The following is an 8,907-nucleotide window of genomic DNA, read 5'->3' as shown; positions in this document are numbered from 1 at the left end:
CTCATCCAAGGCTTTCAGCCATTCATCCGAGGCTTCTCAGCCACTCATCCAGGCTCTCAGCCATTCATCCAGGCATTCAGCCACTCATCCGAGGCTTCACAACCACTCTCCCTACTCGGACATAGTCGCGGATCGAGCTCTATTCAAGTCTCGGACATGCTCCATCAGCAATCGCCCTTCTCAGGGCTCCACCTCTCCCGACTCGGACATAGTCATGGATCGAGCTATATATCCTTGGTCTCGAACTAGTAGACTATCCTTAGTCTTGGAAATGACATTCACCTTAACGCGCGCATGCTCACCGCCACGCCTTGGGCTGATGTGTCGAAAGGCGTACGCCCACGTGTCCGCTGAGAGACCGCTTCGGTTACCAATTGCGATCGTACAGTTAGCGGGGCCCTCATGCCAGACTCTGATTCGGACTAGGACTTGTCTCTCTCCATGTGAGCTCACCGCCATACCGCGCAACTGACGTGGTGAATGATATACCGCCACGTGTCCTTCGCTGATCACCACTTCTCCACTCGGCATAACTACACAGCTATTCGAGTTGCTAAACTAGACTTTGATGCAGATCGGACTCGAGCAACGACTCAGTCTAGTCAGTTCGACTTATGCTCCCTTCGACTAGACTAGCGGGGAGGCTTATGTTACGGGAATAACCCATAGGGGCCCCTGGTTTGACTCGAGTCCGATCCTGGTCCTTCCCATAAGTCCAGTCAATCACACCCACGGGCTCGAATTGATCGAGCTCTCTCTCTCTACCCCAAAAAAAGAGCCAAATCACTCGCCCATTTGGCTCACCTAGTAGCCGAATCGCCCATTCGACACTCCTTTGGCCGAATCAGGCTCCTTTGGCCGAATCAGACTCCTCAGCAGGCCGAATCCGTATCCTCAGTAGGCCGAATCCGAGTTCTCAGCAGACTCCTCAGCAGGCCGAATCCGAGTCCTCAGCAGACTCCCTAGGCCGAATCCGAGTCCTCAGCAGACTCCTCAGCAGGCCGAATCCGAGTCCTCAGCAGACTCCTCAGTAGGCCGAATCCGAGTCCTCAGCAGACTCCCCAGGCCAAATCCGAATCCTCAACAGGCTCCCCAGGCCGAATCCGAATCCTCAGTAGGCCGAATCCGAGTCCTCAACAGATTCCACATCAGGCCAAATCCGAGTCCTCAGCAGACTCACCTTATAGTGCCCTGGCATGTCCCATCATGTTCTCTGACCAGCCCACGCCCTTCATTTATTATCGCCGCCCTTTCTGACACCCACGTGGGCAATGACATGACGGCTACTTACCAGAGATGAGACTCTTGACTATTGTGCTCGATTGTTCCTGACACCTCATTAATCATGATGGGACACTCTCTTAATGGTGACGTGACATGTACACGCTCATCTCTCCTTAAAATGACCACTCCCTCCTGAGTCTGTAAGTTTTTTCCTCTTCTTCTACTCTTTTCCACGCTCAAGTTCTTCTACTGTTCATCTTCTTTCTCCCACCGTCCCTGACTTGAGCGTCGGAGTGGTCGCGCCAGGGCACCCCCTGGCCTTCCTATTCACGTTCTTTGTGTTCGTAGGTCCTGGAGGTCTTACAACACTCCACCCATCTTCCTGTTCCACGCAGACGACGAGGAAGGTCCGGTGACTTGTCCAGCCGCTGGTTTCAGCCGGAACAGAAGTGATTCGGAGTTCTCAAGATCTATCAACCAATTTCAGAATTGAGAGTGGTGAATTTTTAAACTTTCAAAGACTTGATAAAATTTGTAATAAACTCATTATAAAGGCGTATGATAATGATACTCACTAACCAACACCACTAATAGATTCCTAAGACATTTTTTATTTAAAAAATATTAAAATTTTAAATTTTTTAATGGTGTATGTCTATCAGCTAGTTTTGTCTTAAACTAACTAATAGACCTAAAGAACTTAGAATCACTTTATATCAAAGTTAATGTACTTTGGAAACCTTTTTAATATATTTATGCCCTCATATCTAAATTCATCAACATAAATTGAGAGTACTAAAATTTTAAACTTATAAAGACTTATAAAATTTATCATAAGTTCATTATTATAAAGATTTAGGACAATGATATTCACTAACTAACATCATCAATAAATTTTTAGGACTCTCTGGTTCGAAAATATCAAACTTTTAAATGTTTGAATGATGTAGGTCTATTAGCTAATTTCGTCCGAAATTGGTTGATAAATTTAGATAATTCTGAATCATTTAAAATCAAAATCAATGTATTTATGTAAGTCTCCTTAATGTATTTATATTTTTATATCTGAATTCAATAACGTAAATTGAAACAATAAATTTTTTAATGAGTTGAGAAAATTTTAAATGTGAAATGGAGGGAGGGGTATAAGGGAAATGTGATATGTATTTTTTTAAATTTTCATGAAAATTAATTATGTGAAATGGATAATCCAAAATAAAATGCCGCCAAGCTATTTCTAATATCCGGTTTAGTCTAACCAAATCCAACCCGGTTGAGCAGAAAAAAAAAAACCAACCAAATCGAACGGCCCAAATAATGAATGACTAAGTCACGCCAGTGCTCGTCTTCTCCACGCACCGCCACCGACGCTGCATTCTTTCTCCCCTCTCCCAGTTTCCTGCGAACATGGACTTGAGGGTGTTGATCTGTCGCCAAACCTCCTTCGCCATCTCCCTCTCGAAGCACGTCGGCGCGGTCATCGCCTCCGACAACAACCTCGTATTCTCTCCCTTGTCCGTCCATCTCGCCCTCGTTGCTGCCGGCTCCAGTGGTTACACATTCGACCGAACCGTCTCCTTCCTCGGCATCAGCAGTGGAAAGCTAGCCAATCTCAGCTCCCTCTCCTCGCGGATAGTCGCACTCGTCCTTGCTGACGGGTCGCCAAGCGGCGGGCCAAGGGTTTCCGAATCTTCGTTGACTCCTCGCTACCGCTGAAGCCTTCCTTTAATGATATCGTCATCAATACTTTTAACGCGGAGGCCGAAGCAGTGGATTTCCAAACCAAGGTGAGATTTCCCCCCTACATACATCGTTTTAATTTAGGAAATACTAGAAGACGATATATGTTGGTATATGATACGCATTTCTTTCACAAAATATCGGTTATTAGCTGGCGATTAGAAATGGCATAGCGCATGGCGATGTTTATTTCCTGTACCATTTGATCGTCGAAGCCATTCCAGTAGGATTTGGTTGCACTAGATTCATTGCCTGCAAATTCATGATTTCCACCTTCATTCTCTTCTCTTTAGTAGCGGGTCTTATCATGTTGATACTTCTGTCCACGGGTTGAGGCTGGTCCCCTGCCCAATTTTTTGCCATATTCTTATTCCTAATTTGTACAACTATGTTGAGTTCTAAGAGAATATTTGGCTGTCAACGGCACAATGTCTTCAAAATGCTAGCTTTATGCATTTTGATTTCTGTATGCTTGCACTTGTAGAATCTTATTTTGCGCAAACTGTAAATTTGATGCTAGTAGTGTATCACTGTGAATTATTCTATCTAGCTTCTTATGTGTCATTTGCAAATTATCTGACAATATTAAGTTATTAAGTGAGTAAGGTGTTTTAATCTTGTTCTCTTCACATGTTTCTTTGTATATTTTTTTTTTGGAAAATATCCGTGTTCAAAGAAAATGCTATAATAGAGTATTGGTGAGAAAGAAAGAGTTGGTTCTGCTACCTTGATCAACCTTCTTACTACTTGGTTATTCGTGTTTTTTCACCAACATCATTTACCTTCTTTTGTTTTAAAATTTAGCACTGTGATTCAATGACAGTCTGATCTAGGTAGCAGTCATTGTAGCCTTATCAAAGATCAAGGCACCTCTCTAGTCTCTACTTCACAGATTTGAGGAGCCTGATGTATTGTAGATCACAAATTTAGATATGGTTACATTTCAGACATTCCACCAAAGATACAAAAGAAATGGCGTCCTTATTATTCAGGTGTCACCATAATTTATGTTGAACATTTATAAAAATATTGCAAGTTCAATTTGCAGGATAAGAACTACATAAGCAATAACAGTATATTCACCATTTTTTTCAATTTCAAAAAAGTCTCCCACCCCCCTTCTCTTTTCCCTGCAAAATTCTCCTACTTTGGATTCCATTGATCCCCAACTGTTGGACTTCATTAGAGTTGATTGTTTGCCATTAGCTGAAGCCTTACCAGAGTTGGCCATCGGCTGTAGGCCTTAGCTTCCTCTTGAGAAACAACTTTGGAAGAAAATTAATATAATATAGGTTTTGCAAAACCAACCATTGTTGAAACATGATTTTTTTGTTAAATCATACTGTTAGAATCATGCTTTTTAAAAGATGTCTGAGCATTCTAATTTCACATAAGAACATAATGAGGCATTATTAGTTATATTTGTGTTGTTTTCTCTTTGTTTTAACCACTTGGATAGCGATAGCATGTTTTGGCTATAAAGATATCTCAAATATTATTCTATGCTAGAGAAGCATTCAAATGCTTTAATTTTCACTGAAGACCATTATGGAAAGTCATTCGATACATGCATGCCATTTCCTCTGAGTTTTAACACTTGGAGAGTGCAGTTCCATGGTTTGTCAAAATACTATTGTTATATGCCACAAAGGTGTCCACATAATTTAAGATTCATAGAGAAATAATAGAACATCATAGTTGCGTTGGTGGTGTTTTCTTGAAGTTTTGTCACTTGGAATTGTAGTTCTGTGTCCAATTTACTGAAAGTAGAATTTCTTTTTTCTTGTATTGACTATATGCCTTAATATCTCACATGTGGGCTATTGCTAATTTTTGTTTCTTCATTGAAGGGAACTTCAATTTTAAACTACTGTGGTAATAAGGAATTACTATGCTAAAAATGTCTGATTTTAGTTTCAAGGTTTAAGCTAGAAAATGGACGAAATGTGTTTGCATGTTCCTTTTATCACAACTGATCTGTTGGCGATCTTCATAATAATCCAAAAAGGATTTCCAAAGCATATAGAAGGAAGAAGATGAAGGGATCTTTAGAGCTTATGAGAACTTAGACTCTATCTAGCGTTTTGGAGGGAATTTGGGATATTTAAATGTAGATGTGTCAATAAAATCATGTTTTGAAAAAGGTGAAAATAACAGAGGCACCATGTACTTTGCATATGCTATGGAACTTGCATAGGAGGTGCAGTGCAGTGGTAGAAAAGGTCTGGATGATGCACATGAGGTGCAATATGGCACTTCGTTGACATACTTTGCACTTCCTGCATATGCATTATTGCGAGCCACATTCATTTAATTGCCATGCAGGATGTTACTCTCTTGCTAGGCCAACAAGTAGGACAATGGGTATTCCTAGGGGTTGTGCGCCAATGGTCCTATTTCAGGCCAAGTGATGCAGTCTAGCGACCTAGCAAATTTTGATGAACTATTGTTTTAAATTGGTGATATTCCGGATCGTCCAAATCATCCAAGGGCCCAACTCAAACCTAGATGGTTGCATCTCAAAAGATTCCCATTAAAAGGGTGTGGATTAGTCGAAAACAAGGACTAGGCTAGGTTAAACACTCAAAATCAATTGAAAATTCAGTAAGTAATCAAACTTCTCTCTCCCTCCAACAACAACAACCTTCTTCCTCTATAGATAAATTTTTGACTATTGAAATTGTACACTTTGATAAGTGAATTTTGACAACTTTATTTTTGAGTCAAGTGGATCACAGACTCTTTTTTCACAGTTGATTGTTTCTTAAAGGAAATTTGGGACCTTGATTGGACACCGTTGGGATGATCATTTCTCATCATTCTTAAGCCTTAATTTTTTACTAGGGAACATAACCCTTTTGATGATTAAGGAGATGGAAAGTTTTGTACATTGGAAAGGTTTGTTTGTTCTAACTTTACGTGGGCAAAAGAGATGCATCTTTGTTTCACAATGTTGAAGGTGGTCTATGTCCTCAACACTTCCAAGCTCTACGAGGAATAAATGGGAGAGTGATGATCTTATGTGTCATGGCCACATCCTAAACTAAATGTCAAATGATACGTTCGACGTATACCAATGACATGTGATGATCAAGGAACTTTAGGGTATGCAAGAAGAAATGTTCATATCACATGACGTGGTAAACAAAAAGTTCTTTGTTAGTAAATTTAATATTTCTGCTTGGTAGATAATAATAGTGTAATGGAAGTATTCTATAAGTTGCACAGGATTCTTAAACAATTATAAGAGAGGAAAAAAGAGCTTTGATGAATCCTCATCACATTCTTGGAAGGATTTTCGAAAATTCCTAAATCACAAGAAGAAAAATATCCCTCGAAAAGTTAGATAATGCCCTTTAACTTGGAGAAAATAATCAGAAGCAGAAGGCTCTCATTGAGGGAAATCTAACGTACTCATAGTGGAGGATGATAATGTACCCAAGAAAGTAAATCCATTGTTACGAATTGAGACTTAAAGAAATGGATGTGTTTCAATATTGCCATTGCTATGAATTGAGAATCCATTGTTTTGATCCGCTGACATTCATTTCCAACATGATCGGTAGTTAATGGTGCCATTTATCTAGGATTAATGGAGCCATATAAAAAGGAAGTGAATGGGAAAATGTAAAATGTTCTCATTGTTTCATGGTTTACAAAATTAGTTGGTTGCATATTTACTACCTTTATGCATAGCATTCTAGATGTTCAGTTACCGTTGTTTTGGAGTTGTTTCAGAAGGTGATCATGATATTCATTTCTGATAGTTGTCCCTTTTTTTCATTATACTGAATTTTTTGCTTTTTGTATAAAGGCTGATGCGGCTCTAAGTGAAGTTAACCCCTGGGTTGAAAACGCTAGATTGGTGTAAAGGCACTAGGGTGTTGGGAAATGCACTCTATAGGTCTGATGGAATCCACACATATCTCCACAACGGTATGATATTGCTTATTTTGGGCTTAAGCCCTCACGGTTTTATTTTTGGGTTTTATCCAAAAGACCTCATACCAATAGAAATATCTTCCATTTTATAAATTCATGATCTTTTTCATGTATTTCTAATATGGGATTTTGATTGTATTCCAACAATTTACCCCTCAAATAAAGGACCACTGGGAGCCCCTTAACTCCAAAAGAATCAAATTTCGTAAACAACATAGAGGAAGAATGAAGGGAATATCTTGTCGCGACAATCATATTTGTTTCGGCAGATATGCTCTTAAAGCACTCGAACCCACTTGGATCACAGCTAGACAAATAGAAGCAGGGCGAAGAGCAATGACACGATATGTGCGTCGTGGTGGAAAAATATGGGTACGCATATTTCCCGACAAACCTGTTACAGTAAGATCCGCAGAAACACGTATGGGTTCGGGGAAGGGATCCCCCGAATATTGGGTATCCGTTGTTAAACCAGGTCGAATACTTTATGAAATGGGTGGAGTATCTGAAACTGTAGCCAGAGCAGCTATTTCACTAGCTGCATCCAAAATGCCTATACAAACTAAATTTGTCAGGATGGAGATGTACTATTTTATAACCTATGATCTTTTTCATATATTTTCAATGTAGAACTTTGATTGTATCCCAACATACTCTACTTCAAAGGCTCCTGGACTGAAAAGTTTGATGCATCCAAGACATTGAACTCTTCAATTTTACCTGCTAAATGGAACATCAGTAGAAAAAACAGTTTTTATCCTCATATGATGGATTCAAGGTTTTAGGCTTCCCTATAAGCAAGGTGCAGATAAAAGGTCATTCTCCATGTATATCGTTGTTTTGCCAGACGCAAAAGATGGTCTATGGGGTTTAGAGGAGAAGTTAAACAGTGTATCTGAGCTCTTACACGTTATCTTCCCATGCAAAAGGTTGAAGTGAATAAATTCAGGCTGCCCAAATTCAAGATATGATTCAGATTTGAAGCATCTGCCGTGTTGAAAGGTTTGGGTCTGGTATCACCTTTCAGTGCAGATGTAGATTTGTCAGAAATGGGGGATTTTCCTTTTGGACGTAGCCTCTATGGATCATCAATTTTTCACAAATCCTTTATTGAAGTCAATGAAGAAGGAACAGAAGCAGCTGCTGCTTCTGCTGCAGTGGTGATTCTAAAATCATTGTCGTTACCTAGGAATCCTCTGGACTTTGAAGCTGATCACCCATTTATGTTGCTGATTAGAGAAGACATGACAGGAGTGGTGTTGTTCACTGGGCATGTTCTTAATCCATCAATTGTGCAGTAAGCTATAAATGTGGTATCAATCTCCTTGGAACTTGGCAAATCTTTTTTTTTTTTCCGAAAAATGTACCGGGTTTCATGCAAGAACATTTGCTGGTTCGTGTGACGAATGTTCTGTTTTTCCTGTAATAAGACAGACGTTAAATGCCAATTCATTCTAACTTGTTTTGTCATTTTTTACTGCAGCTATTTTCAATATCAGATACATATAATTAGATACAGATGAAATGAAGGATTAAGTCTCCATTTTATTTGATGAGCTAATATGCGATTAACAATACACACAACAAATGATGAATGAGTTGTAAACGTGTTATGAGTTTTAAGTAGATGGTCCCTGTAGGATAGGATGGGCCAAGGTATAGGATTTGGTTGACTTTTCTCTTTCTTCACCTGTATTTGATGTATTAATGGCACATATTTTTGATTTATTGTACGTATTAAAGTTTTTACATGTGTATGAGATTTTGACTGTCTGACATAAAGACATCATGATTTACTATTACGGATTTGCATACGGTATTTGTAAATATGATGTAGAACTCAATTTTGAGTCATAAGGTTGAATCATGTTTACCACTATGGTTTAGCATAAACTATCGGAATTGGATCTAGGTTGGGTCATTTTTGAGAATGAGCATATACAGATCACATTCGTATCATTTTCCTACATATCCACATTTTATCTATATCGTTAATAAAAT

General features: G+C 39.3%; 1 pseudogene; it reads left to right on the top strand.

Annotated features, from left to right (window-relative positions):
- The first annotated feature begins 2,631 nt into the window (after window positions 1–2,631).
- LOC141833743 (serpin-ZX-like) lies at window positions 2,632–8,364 on the top strand (annotated as a pseudogene).
- Window positions 8,365–8,907: the final 543 nt, after the last annotated feature.

Source organism: Curcuma longa, chromosome 8 (genome assembly GCF_044706935.1).
Source record: "Curcuma longa cultivar G26 ecotype Majalengka, Jawa Barat chromosome 8, ITB_CL_G26_1.1, whole genome shotgun sequence".
Classification (NCBI taxonomy): domain Eukaryota; kingdom Viridiplantae; phylum Streptophyta; class Magnoliopsida; order Zingiberales; family Zingiberaceae; genus Curcuma; species Curcuma longa.
This window is presented reverse-complemented; position numbering and strand designations above follow the sequence as displayed.